Genomic DNA, 14,711 nt, shown 5'->3' on the forward strand with positions numbered 1-14,711 from the left:
CTGTATCAAGAATCAAAGATCAATTGCATTGATGCAGATTTAACAAGATCTGCAAAATTCATTGAAACAACTGAAGCCTTTTCATGGACAAAGGTGCTTAAGAAAAAATTCTACTAGGTATTTAAGACAACTTGAAGAAATTTGATCAAAAGTTTTTTGAAGGTGTTAATGTTATGCAATTTCCTAAGCAGTGTGGTAATGTAGTTTTGAATTAAAATATATTTCTCAAAGATTATAGAGATTTTATTAAGGGTTTACAGTGGCATGTAAAAGTTTGGGCACCTTTGGTCAAAATTACTGTTATTTTGAACAGGTCTGGAAGGCCAAGCAAACTTTCAGTGAGAGTTGCTCATATGAAGGCTAAAGAAGCAAATAAGAACCCCCGCTTGACTGCAAAAGACCTTCAGAAAGATTTAGCAGACAGACTTTGTTGTGGTACTTTGTTCTACTGTTCAGAGACACCTGCACAAATATGGCCATCATTGAAGAGTCATCTGAAGAAAACCTCTCCTGCATCCTCACCATAAAATTCAGCATCAGAAGTATGCAAAACAGCATCTAAACAAGCTTTTGCATTTTGGTAACAAGTCCTGTGAACCGATGAGGTTAAAATAGAACCCTTTGAATCATCAAAGGTTTGTGAGGAGAAAAAAAGGCACAGAATTTCATGAAAAGAGCATCTTGCAAACCATTAAAGAGGTTGTCAATTACTTTTGCATCATGACACGCAGGGTATTCTCCTTTCTCTCCTTTTACCAGAATAGGGCATGGGGTGCCATGGCTATATCTGCATCTCTTCTGGTGACATGTTATCTTGCGATATGCATACATCTGGGTTACTGCTTTAGGGTTGTCGTGCACCAACAATTCAAGGGACGGGAGAAGAGTGGAATCAATTCATAACGCAAACATAACACCTGGAAAAAAGATGAAGTTGAAAAGAGGATGACTTCTACAAATGGATAAGAATAGGAAGAAAAAAGACCATGCAATATGGGGCGCACACCTGGAATATTTAAGTATAAAAGATATATGACTATTACACCTAATGACAGACCATTAAAACCACATAAAAATCACACAAAAAAGTGCCATACAAGACATCCTCTCATAAATTGTAAGATATGGATACTGGTAGGTAGATAGCTCCTGGAGATCAAAAGAAGTAGTGGTTCCTAATATATATATATGCACATAAGATAAAAAATATGCAGATGAATGTACAAAAAAAGCATAATCATGCATATGCACACATACAGTATATACAGTATATAGAAGTGGGATTCCCCACATCTAATATATAAAGCTCAATGTGTGTATGTATGTATGTATGTATGTATGTGTGTGTGTGTGTATGTATGTATGTGTGTGTGTATGTCCGGGATTGGCATCCGCACCGTCGCAGCTACAGCCACAAAATTTGGCACAGTCACACGTCTGGACCCCGAGAGTGTCCTAGGCTATGTTGTGAGGTGAAATTTTAACCCCACGCGTTCCAATTCACCAAACAATTTTGCCCCTATCTACATAATGGGGAAAAAGTGTGTGTGTGTATCAAGCCCCGCCCCTCATTATGATGTCATAATGGTTGCCATGGCGACGCTGATGTCATCATAGGTTGCAAGCCCCACCGCTCATTATGATGTCATAATGGTTGACTATGGGATGGAGGATGTGTGATGGGTATATGGGCATTGGACTATGGGATGGAGGATGTGTATGATGGGTATATGGGCACGGGCCTATGGGATCGTGGATATGTATGATGGGTATATGGGCACGGGACTATGGGATGGAGGATATGTATGATGGGTATATGGGATGGAGGATAATTATAATTTGCTATAACTAACCACAGTTAGTTACTATGCCCGGGCAGCGCCAGGCTCTTCAGCTAGTTTATATATAAAGTAGCAACCATAAGGCAATAGCTGCTGTAAGAAAATTAAATAAAGAAAACAATAGCACAGGATAAGCACAGTATTTAGTTAACATGTACTCAATACAAGACCTAGTATCTGTGAGATAACCATTGAGGAGGCACAATACAAATAGAATGCTAAAATAGCAAATCAAGCAAACACAACCTCAGAAATGTTGAAGGTAGCCCATATGTGTTGTGGTTAGAGTTGAGCGACTTTTGGTTTTTTAGGGTCGAGTTTCGTTTCGTGAAACCCGACTTTTCCAAAAGTCGGGTCGAGCAAGATCGTCCGATTATAGGGAAAAGTCGGGGTCGTCCCAAAACACGAAACCCAATGTAAGTCAATGGGGAATAAAAGTCGGCAGTGAGAGGAGGACAGGAAACACACCTACAGTGCCCATTTGAATGCCAAAAGCATCAGTTCTTCTTACTTAAGCTTGTCAACCTTAACTAACTTCATAATACAAGTTACGCACTGAAAAATGGGGGTTATTTGGCTAAAGTTGTGGGGGGGGAGGGCTGGCTCCAGGTTTTCATGTGCCCTGGGCGAAAGAGCGCCCCTTTAACACATACCACAACTCATCATGCTCCGATACGGCAGAGAAATAGCGGTATAGTACAATGAAAAATACTTCACTTTTTACATCTCATGACAAGGCCCATCTATTTCTCCATACAGAATCATTGGTCCCATATAATGTTTGAAACAGTATATGATGAGCTCCACATAATGCTACAGTATATGTTGGTCCCCATGGATGAAGCTCCACTGTCTTATGGGCCCAAATAATGCTCCAAACATAATGGGCCCCATTTCTAATGCTCTAGTGTATAATGGGCCCTGTAAATGCTGCTCCAGTGTCTGATGTCCACCTTTGGAATGTTCCAGTGTATGGTGGGCCCCATCTATCATTCTCCAGAGTATAGTGCTCCCCAAAAATTGCTGTCCCAACATTGAAAACAATCAAATAAGTCTCCTCGCTAGGGAATCCCTGTACTAGTCTGGACTCCTCGTCGTCCCCATCTTCCATCTCACTGCACAGTATTTCAACCTTGCAAGTGCTGTGATCCTGAGCAAGCAGGGGGGGCCCACTCGTTGGCGACGGCACTGGCACAGGGCCCCTGATAGTACGGTGGTGTGTCTGATGGCGGGTGGGCCGAACCTGCACTTTCATCTGCAGCTTCCTTTTTGTCACCGTGTAAGATGGAACTGTATATGGGAAGGGTAACCTGAGTTTCATCAGGGTCAGATTCAGGCCGTGTAGCGTGCGAGGGGAATGTAGTGGTCTGGGTCAATGTACCAGCAGATTCATTGAGCAGTGGCTGGGCATCAGTGCACTTGTGTCGCCCCCAGGAGTACGGTCGCCACAGTGGCATTACCTTCCTCCTAGGGAGTGTGATGTCATGCTTGGGAGCAACGAAGGATCTGTCTAGCAGGTTAACTGATTGGGTGGCGTTATTCCCACGAGTCATGACCCTCCAAACAGCGTTCATGAAGGCAAAGTGTTTGTTTTACGTGGGCAGTATGGTTGCAAAGCTGAACCTTAAAGGAATGTCCAGAAGGGCACCACCAGGAGTGGAGCCTACGGTTAAATTCGACTCCTCCTGGGAAACCTCAACCATGCCAGCTACAGAACAGATGCACACATTGCAAGCTTAATTCCGTTAACGAACGAGACTCCGTCATGCCCCGCGGTCCGAGTCCGGCTTACTAGAGGGACACGTGAGGCTCTGGCACATCAGATTGGCCAATAACTGGTGTGTCATGCCCTTACATGTCCGTGGCTGCATGTACGCTACACTGAAAAGGCCAGCGTTTGTCGCTTACAGGTGCAGATAACCCGCTGAACAACGTTAGTGATGGGGATCACTGATTACAATTATTACCCGCGAACGATGATTTCCCAGTAAGTGCAGGTCAACCGCAGTTCCGGAATTAGGCCTAACCGTCATTCCTGAAAAAATTAAAAACTTACGTGTGCAAACCACAGGTGCTGTAGCTTGCTTAACAGCTCGCCAGCCGTTCTCACGCCCAGTATGGATTACACGTGATTGCACAAAGGTGAGAAAGGGTACCGTATCCCCAGATAACATGTATGGATAGCGTACACATTCAAAATATATGTCTATACATCAGGAGGCAGGCTCAGACGGTGTTAGGCCCAGTATGGATTGCACGTGATTGCACAAAGGTTAGAAAGGGTACCGTATCCCCGGATAACATGTATGGATAGCATAGTGTACACATTCAAAATATATGTCTATACATCAGGAGGCAGGCTCAGATGGTGTCAGGCACAGTATGGATTGCACGTGATTGCACAAAGGTTAGAAAGGGTACCGTATCCCCGGATAACATGTATGGATAGCATAGTGCACACATTCAAAATATATGTCTATACATCAGGAGGCAGGCTCAGACGGTGTTAGGCCCAGTATGGATTGCACGTGATTGCACAAAGGTTAGAAAGGGTACCGTATCCCCGGATAACATGTATGGATAGCATAGTGTACACATTCAAAATATATGTCTATACATCAGGAGGCAGGCTCAGACGGTGTTAGGCCCAGTATGGATTGCACGTGATTGCACAAAGGTTAGAAAGGGTACCGTATCCCCAGATAACATGTATGGATAGCGTACACATTCAAAATATATGTCTATACATCAAGAGGCAGGCTCAGACGGTGTCAGGCACAGTATGGATTTGACGGCCCAGATTACACAGCGGAGGAGCAGGGAGAGGTAAAGATTGCAAATGCTGGGGCCCTGCCCAAGCAAGGGGGGCCCACTCGTGGGCGTCGGTACTGGCACTGGGCCCCTCATAGTACAGCGGTGTGTCTGACGGCGGGTGTGCACCACCACTGTCAGAGACACTTGATTGCACTATGAGGGACCCTGTGCCAGTGCCCGCGCCCAAGAGTTGGCCTACCCACCTGTCCAGGGCAACGGCACTCGCACGGTGTCGTGCGCTAGGTGGTGACCCCGGCCATGGGGGGGAGGCAGCACAGTTAGGGAGTTTTAGAAAGTGGCATATGTTGATGTTGGACATTCAGCTGATGCAAAAGGCGAAATAGGTGAAGTCCCAGGAAGAGGTGGACCAAAGCAAGCCATTTTTCTGTCACCCTATGTGTCATCAGGGGAAGGTGGGACAAAATCCTTGGAAACCCATGCATGGTTCATTTTAATGAAGGTTAGATCATCCACATTTTGGGTTGACAGACGGGTCCTTTTTTCTGTCAGGATTGATCCAGCTGCACTGAAGACTCTTTCCGATAGCACACTTGCAGCTGGGCAAGCGAGCTCCTGTAAGGCATATTGGGCCAATTCAGGCCAGGTGTCCAGTTTAGCGGCCCAATAGTCAAAGGGGAATGACTTGTGTGGGAGAACATCGATATGGGAGGAAAAGTAGTTTGTAACCATAGTTGACAACTGCTGTCTCCTGTCACTTTCCATCGATGCAGTATTACCAGTTGTGTGAGCGGTATTTGAAAAATCAGTCCACAACATTGTCATGAAACCCCTGTCTCCAACGCCACTTCTGCTGTGTGCACCACGAACACCTCTGCCAAGCTGCCCCCGGCCCGTACGGCTCGTGTGAGAACCATCACCGCTGCTGTGTGCTGGGAATGCCTCAAGCAACCGATTTACCAGAGTTGCTTGTTTATTAGCCAATATTAGGTCAAGGTTCTCCTGTGGCATGATGTTTTGTAATTTGCCTTTATAGCGTGGATCCAGGATGCTGGCCAACCAGTAGTCGTCATCGTTCATCATTTTGGCAATGCGGGGGTCCCTTTTTAGGATCTGCAAGGCATAATCTGACATGTGGGCCAATGTTCCCGGTGTCAATGATGCACTGCGAGTGCTGGTTGGAGGAACACTTTCTGGCAAATCCACATCCCTCCAGTCACGCACAAACCCTGTACCAGACCTTGCCACGCCAACATTTTCACTTGCCCCACGAGATGCATCCTCCTCCCCTAAGTAATCATCCCCATCATCATCCTCCTCCTCCTCTTCTTCCTCCACCTCGTCCAGGAGAGGTCCCTGAGCAGACAATGGCTGAATGTCATCAAGGATTCCCTCCTCCTCTTCCTCCTCATCAACATTGGCTGCAGACGCCTGCTCCTTAAGGTGCGTCAAAGTTTGCATGAGCAGACGCATAAGTGGGATTCTCATGCTTAGGATGGCGTCGTCTGCGCTTACCAGCCGTGTGCATTCCTCAAAACACTGAAGGACTTTACAGAGGTCTTTCAGCTTCGACCACTGCACACCTGTCAACTCCATGTCTGCTCTCAAAGTGCCTGGCCGTGTATCCTCCCACAAATGCATTATGGCCTGCCTCTGCTCGCACAGCCGCTCCACCATGTGCAGGGTGGAGTTCCACCTTGTTGCAATGTCGATAATGAGGCGGTGGTTGGGAAGGTGGAGCAATCGCTGCAGCTTCTGCATACGAACGGAGTGTACAGGCGACCGGCGGATGTGCGCGCACAGTCTTCGCACCTTCTGGAGCAGGGCTGTTAACTCCGGATAATTTTTGAGGAAGCACTGCACCACCAGGTTCAAGGTGTAAGCCAAGCAAGGTATGTGGCTGAGTTTTGAAAGGGCTATGGCTGCCACAAAATTACGGCCGTTATCACTAACTACCTTGCCTGCCTCAAGATGTACACTGCCCAGCCATGACTCAGTTTGTCGCTTCAAGTACTCGGCCAGTACCTCGGCGGTGTGTCTGTTGCCCAAACACATCATCTGCAACACAGCCTGCTGACGCTTTCCACTAGCTGCTCGATAGGGGGACACATCGTGTGCAACAGTGGCAGCTGCAGATGGAGTGCTCGTACGACTGCGCTTTGTGGACGAGCTTTCGCTTCTGGAGGAGGAGGAGGAGGAGGAGGGTCGAACGCCTACAGCCAACTGTTTCCTATACCGTGGGCTAGGCAGCACTGTCCCACCACCGCTGTCCCCTGTGGACCCTGCATCCACCACACTAACCCAGTGAGCAGTGATGGACACGTAACGGCCCTGGCCATGCCGACTGGACCATGCATCAGTTGTGAGGTGCACCTTTCCGCTCACTGACTGCTTGAGTGCATGGACAATGCGGTCTTTCACATGATGGTGGAGGGCTGGGATGGCTTTGCGAGAGAAGAAGTGGCGACTGGGTAGGTCATAGCGTGGTACTGCATAAGCCATGAGTTTGCGGAAAGCTGCGCTTTCCATCAACCGAAAGGGCATCATCTCAAACGAGATTAGTTTGGCAATGTGGGCGTTCAAACCCAGTGTACGCGGATGAGAGACTGAGTACTTTCTTGACCTACTCATAGTGTCTGGGAGGGTGAGCTGGACTTGAGAGCTGCATATGGTGGAAGTAGCGGTGGACAGGGCGGACTGAGAGAGGGTTGATGATGGTGATGGAGTTGGTGTTCTTTCTGATGGCCTAGAATCAGTCTTTCGTTGATATAACAGTGGGATTCCCTGACTGCTGTGGCATTGCAACGACACCTCAACATTTGCTGCTGTGCTAACCGGTGGGCTTACAGTGGGGGAAACAATGTAGCGTTGCTGACTACCTTCGTTGTGATCAGTTGCACATGTGGCACTTGAGGTTTGGTGTTGTGTCCACGCTTGCAAGTGCATGCTGGTTAAATGTCTAAGCATGCAACTGGTATTCAAATTTTTCAGATTTTTCCCTCGGCTAAAGGTCTTTGCGCACTTCTTACAGATAACCTTGGCCTGATCATGAGGATTTTGTTCAAAAAAGTGCCACACTGCACTCTTCCTACTTTGGCAGACATTTTGCGGCCTAGCACGCTGTGATCTTTTGACCCTCTGGACAAGCTGTCCAGCAACTCTTTTGATGTTTGGAACCTGTCTTGGAGTGCTCCGGGCCTGCCAGATAACAGCTGTTGCGATGTCGATGTCTGCTGTGGATGCTCCTCATCTGAGCTATTGGAAGCAGCACCCTCTTCCCCCAATGGATGCCAATCTGGGTCAACAACTGGGTCATCCATCACCTCCTCTTCTATGTCATGTGCACCTTCCTCTGTGTCACCGTGTATGGTGGTATAGTGTGCGGGAAGGGGCACCTGAGTCTCATCAGGGTCAGAATCTGGCTCTGTACACTGCGAGGACAATGTAGTGCTCTGAGTGAATGTACCAGCAGAATCATCCATCAGCGGCTGTGCATCAGTGCACTCCATGTCAGATTCATCTTGGCCTGGATAATTCACCATTTCACTTGATAATCCAGGCATGGTATGTGAAAACAGCTCCATGGAGTAATCAGTAGTATGGCCTGCGTCATCCTTCAATCTTGGTTGGGGTGAAGGACACAAGGAAAGGTGTGGTTCATGAACATGAGCCTCCGATGACAACTCAGTGCTTTTACTTTTTACAACTGAAGAAGAGGAGGCGATAGAGCTGGAGGCTGAGTCAGCAATGTAAGACAAAACTTTTTCCTGATGCTCTGGCTTTAAAAGCGGTTTGCAAACTCCTAGAAAACTAAGCGTTCGAGGCCTTATGTAGCCAGACGATGATGCAGGCTCAACACCTCCTGCATTCGGTCCTATTTTGCTCTTGCCACTACCATCAGATCCACCACCAACACCATCATTACCAGCTGCCAACCCCCGCCCAATTCCACGGCCTCTTCCACCAGCCTTCCTCATTTTTGGTAGAAATGTAGACAAAATCCAACAAACTATATAGTAATGTAAAACAAGGTACAAGGTGTCTATAGGACAGGGGAGATTTTGAATTTCTGCAGACACTTGTGGACACTGGACACTTATGGATTGTGTGAGGCCCACTGAGTATCTGAGCGCTCTGTCACAGGCTCGATGACAGAGCTGTGACCAAAGTGACTAGAGGATAAGGGAGATTTTGAATTTCTGCACACACTTGTGGACACTGGACACTTATGGATTGTGTGAGGCCCACTGAGTATCTGAGCGCTCTGTCACAGGCTCGATGGTAGAGCTGTGACCAATGTGACTAGAGGATAAGGGAGATTTTGAATTTCTGCAGACACTTGTGGACACTGGACACTTATGGATTGTGTGAGGCCCACTGAGTATCTGAGCGCTCTGTCACAGGCTCGATGGCAGAGCTGTGACCAAAGTGACTAGAGGATAAGGGAGATTTTGAATTTCTGCACACACTTGTGGACACTGGACACTTATGGATTGTGTGAGGCCCACTGAGTATCTGAGCACTCTGTCACAGGCTCGATGGCAGAGCTGTGACCAAAGTGACTAGAGGATAAGGGAGATTTTGAATTTCTGCACACACTTGTGGACACTGGACACTTATGGATTGTGTGAGGCCCACTGAGTATCTGAGCGCTCTGTCACAGGCTCGATGGCAGAGCTGTGACCAAAGTGACTAGAGGATAAGGGAGATTTTGAATTTCTGCACACACTTGTGGACACTGGACACTTATGGATTGTGTGAGGCCCACTGAGTATCTGAGCGCTCTGTCACAGGCTCGATGGCAGAGCTGTGACTAAAGTGACTAGAGGATAAGGGAGATTTTGAATTTCTGCACACACTTGTGGACACTGGACACTTATGGATTGTGTGAGGCCCACTGAGTATCTGAGCGCTCTGTCACAGGCTCGATGGCAGAGCTGTGACTAAAGTGACTAGAGGATAAGGGAGATTTTGAATTTCTGCACACACTTGTGGACACTGGACACTTATGGATTGTGTGAGGCCCACTGAGTATCTGAGCGCTCTGTCACAGGCTCGATGGCAGAGCTGTGACCAAAGTGACTAGAGGATAAGGGAGATTTTGAATTTCTGCACACACTTGTGGACACTGGACACTTATGGATTGTGTGAGGCCCACTGAGTATCTGAGCGCTCTGTCACAGGCTCGATGGCAGAGCTGTGACCAAAGTGACTAGAAGATAAGGGAGATTTTGAATTTCTGCACACACTTGTGGACACTGGACACTTATGGATTGTGTGAGGCCCACTGAGTATCTGAGCGCTCTGTCACAGGCTCGATGGCAGAGCTGTGACCAAAGTGACTAGAGGATAAGGGAGATTTTGAATTTCTGCAGACACTTGTGGACACTGGACACTTATGGATTGTGTGAGGCCCACTGAGTATCTGAGCTCTCTGTCACAGGCTCGATGGCAGAGCTGTGACCAAAATGACTAGAGGATAAGGGAGATTTTGAATTTCTGCACACACTTGTGGACACTGGACACTTATGGATTGTGTGAGGCCCACTGAGTATCTGAGCGCTCTGTCACAGGCTCGATGGCAGAGCTGTGACCAAAGTGACTAGAGGATAAGGGAGATTTTGAATTTCTGCACACACTTGTGGACACTGGACACTTATGGATTGTGTGAGGCCCACTGAGTATCTGAGCGCTCTGTCACAGGCTCGATGGCAGAGCTGTGACCAAAGTGACTAGAGGATAAGGGAGATTTTGAATTTCTGCACACACTTGTGGACACTGGACACTTATGGATTGTGTGAGGCCCACTGAGTATCTGAGCGCTCTGTCACAGGCAGAAATTGGCTAGTGTATCACAAACTACAAGGTGTATGTAGAATTGGGCAGAATTGGAATCTCCCTAGAGTGCAGGTCTGTAAGAACGGAACATGTCCTCGACTTATTCTCACAGAGTGACTCACTGATAGCTTCACTGTGGCTGTGATAACAGCAGTTACACGGTACTGTGTGAGGAGCATACACCGCTGTATGGTGTGAAAAAATGCACGCTCAGTACCTCAGCAGGACAAAAAAAAAAATTGTGATTGCTTTTAAAAAAGCAGTTTGCGGAGCAGTGGGTAAACAGCAATGCAGGAATGTCAGGAAGCCTTAGAAGGCAGCCCAACAACCAACACCACTGATACACCACTATATAGCCTCCCCTTGCACTGCACAGTGACTGGTGTGTTGTACAGGCAAAATCGCTAGCAGCAGAAGCAGTTTTTGGTGTCTTCTTCCCTGCCTAACGCTCTCCCTACAAAATCAGCAGCAGCAGCAGCTCTCCCTATTCTGAGATCAGCATGAGTAACATGGCGGTCGGCGTGCACGCCCTTTTATACCCCCTGTGACGCCTCCCAAAGCAAGCCAATCACTTGCATGCCCTTCTGAAAGATGGTGGTGACCCGTGCTTATGTCATCACGTTGCCCACAGTGTCCGTGGATCCTGATTGGCTGAAAAAGAGCGCAAAACAAACTTTTGAAACGCGACTTTGGCGCGTTAGTCGCCAACCTCGTGGCCGACCTCAACCTAGGGTCGGGTTTCGTTTCATGAAACCCGACTTTGCCATAAGTCGGCGACTTTTGAATTTTTTCGACCCGTTTCGCTCAACTCTAGTTGTGGTAATTGCAGTTAAGCAACAAAGGGTTCCTATCGAATGGTAGAGTGGTAGATATAGCATAATGAGCCCAATGATAGGCTTTAAGGTTGATCTGCTTGTAACGTTCCCAAGCATATGGTTACCCTACCCGGGGAGGAAGGAAATTCCCACACGAATCCCATTTCCAAAAATTATTGGCAGATACCACCAAAGTGGCATCAAATTCACCATAGTAGAAATAGTATAGTAGGGATCGACACATCTTCCACTACAGCCAACCCAGCAGATGGACACCCAGCCAGGAATGTTCACATTTCCAAAAATTAGGGTCTGACACTAACGAAATGGCATCAAATTCACCAGAGTAGAAATAGTATAATAGGGACCGACACATCTTCCACTACAGCCAACCCAGCAGATGGAGAGACCTAATCAAGACTCTCCACATTTCCAATAATTATTGGCAGACACCACCAAAGTGGCATTAATTTCACCACAGTAGAAATAGTATAATAGGGACCAACATATCTTCCACTACAGCGAATCTAGCAGATGGACACTTTACCAGGAGTGTTCACATTTTCAAAAATTATTGGCAGACACCACGCAAGTCACATCAATTTCACGAAAGTAGAAATATAAAACAAACGAAAAAAAACGAAAATATGTCCAATAATAAAATTCTTTATTTTTATTAGATATCCAATAATAAAATATAAATATATAATTAAAATTAGTAATAATGAGGGGAGGCCAATGCCAAGATAAAGGCACAACCTGGGGACAGTAGTAGTCACTTGATATCATATATTTCTCAAACAATATCACACAATGCTAAATAAAACAAAATTGAAAAGTGCTAGTGTCAATATAATATCTTTGTGCAAAATAAATTCATAATATCATATAAAGTGCAGTCAAAAAAACTGTGCAAAAGGCAAAATATATATAGCCACAAATAAAGTGCAAAGCAGATTAGCAATAAATATATTACCATAAATTAAGTGCAATGTGCAACAAAAATAAGGTGAATCAACACTTATAATATAAATAAAGTGATGAAAAAATGAATAAAATTACAAGCACAGTGTGGATACCTTTCAGCTGCTTTAGTCCCCGGGATGTGCCAGCACTTTATTTGTGGCTATATATATTGTGCCTTTTGCACAAAAGAGTAGAAATAGTATAATGGAGAATGATATCTCTTTCACTGCAGCCAACCCAGCAGATGGAGAGATCCAATCAGGACTGTCCACATTTACAAAAATTAGTGGCAGACACCACCAAACTGGCATCAATTTCAGCAAAGTAGAAACTGTATAATAGGGACCAACATATCTTCCATTACAGCCAACCCAGCAGGGAACACCCAAACCAGGAGTTTTCACATTTCCAAAAATTATTGGTAGACACCACCAAAGTGGCATCAATTTCACCACAGTATAAATAGTATAATAGGAGCTGACACATTTTCCACTACAGCCTACTCAGCAGATAGAGACCGAATCAGGAGTCTTCAAATTTAAAAAAATGAGGGTCTGACACCTCCGAAGTGGCATCAATTTCACAAGAGTATAAATAGTATAATGGGGACCGACACGTCTTTCACTACAGCCAACCCAGCATATGGAGATCAACCATGACTGCTCACATTTCAAAAAATTTGTGTTAACATTTGCAGCAGCAGCAACAACAGACACACTAAAGATATCACAGAGTGATATTACGCGAGATCAATATAGCACACTAATAACTTCAACATCGCCTAGTCTGTACAGTCTGCAATTGGGGTGCAAAAGTCCTTGAAATCAAGGACTTGTTAATTTTGATGAAAGTTAGGTACTCTACACTTTCAGGGGACAGTCAGCTGTGCTTATCCGTCAGGCACCACCAGCAGAGCTGAAGACACGTTCTGAGAGAACGCTGGCTGCCAGCCATGATAAAACCTCCAAGGCGTTAAAGGCGAGCTCAGGCCACTCATTCATTTTGGAAGACCAAAATGTGAAAGGGTCCAAACTCTTTCTGATGATATTGATATTCAGTTCTAGATACTCCTGCACCATAATCTCAATTCGTTCACCACGTGTCAGACTTGGACTCTGTTGCACTGGTGCAGGAGCTGGCCTAAAAAAGTGCCAAAGGACTTGCAGAAATTGCTTCTGCCACTTTCACTACTGCAGCTGCTGCTAATGTTTTGGCATTGACAAATTGATGTGCCAGAGGTTAAAAGTGTAGTGCTGCAATGCACACTGTATGTCTCACTGCTGTCTTGGGGAAAACCTCTCTTAAGGTTGTGTAAAAGTGTGTTTCGATACTCCAGCATTAGCAGGTCCCTTTCCAGGGCGGGAAGCATGTGGCAAAATTTGGTCTTATAACGTGGATCTAACAGAGTGGCAACCCAGTAGTCAGCACTATTTTGAATCATAACTATATGAGGATCATGTTGCAGCAAGAAGGCACTCATATGTTAGGCTCTTCGATGAGGTCCAAGCCCATGCTGTGTTGGTGGCTGAGTAACACTGATGCTTGTTTTCTCCATTCCATCCCGCCAACCACAAACAACAGAGAGGGGATAATTATCCTCTTCATCTCCTGACAGTTGCTCACCCATCACCTTTTCCTCCTCCATTTGCCTTTGGATCTTGCACCTTACCTGTTACGTGGACCCGTCCTGTGTGACACAACCCATAGGTCGGCAACTAAAGCAACAAGACACAGGGGAAGGGCAACAGTTACAACGGTGGGCCCTGCGATAGGGAGCGGGGACGTGGAGACCTCCTGCACTCCCCTGAGTCAGTGTCCCTCCACTCCTAACGATCCCTAGGCCGGTTCCGCACCAGGCGCTGATCAGGATACCTGTCACCCTAGCACACCCTACACCTATCCCTTGCTAGGGAGCTGGGTGGTGCACTCACTGGCCCCACCGCTGTACTAATACACACCAGGGAAAAACACAAACAGGGGAAACACAAAAAGACTTATCTTGCTCTGCTGCAGCACCAGGCAGCAGAGTGCATCACCGGATTAACTTTTTGCAGTGGCTCGACACCTCAGAGCCAGCTGCCACCTTTATCATCTCACTCTGCTGCAGACACCGGGCAGCCAGAGTTCAACACCAGTTTCAGCAGTGGCTCCAACCTTCAAGCCAGCTTCTAACTTCACCAGGTTTCTGCAGTGGCTTCACACCTCAGCCAACTGCTCCCTTCACCGTGGTTGGAATCCCAAAAAGACGCTATCACCAATACCTGCTCATAGACCATGTGACCCTATATAGGAAAAGGGAATGGTCAAATGATCAGGGGCTAAAGGCTGCTATAATCCCAGTGACCACCGGGGGCAAAAGGCAAAGCAAGGAAAACATCAAGTGCAGTGACCCTAACGGCCACCGGGGGCAAAACTAGAACTGAAACCACCAGTGTGCAAAGACCCTAATGGCCACTGGGGGCAAAACTAGAACTGAAAC

Source organism: Dendrobates tinctorius, unplaced genomic scaffold (genome assembly GCF_039654945.1).
Source record: "Dendrobates tinctorius isolate UK_male_01 unplaced genomic scaffold, ASM3965494v1 ptg000241l, whole genome shotgun sequence".
NCBI classification, from domain to species: Eukaryota; Metazoa; Chordata; class Amphibia; order Anura; family Dendrobatidae; genus Dendrobates; species Dendrobates tinctorius.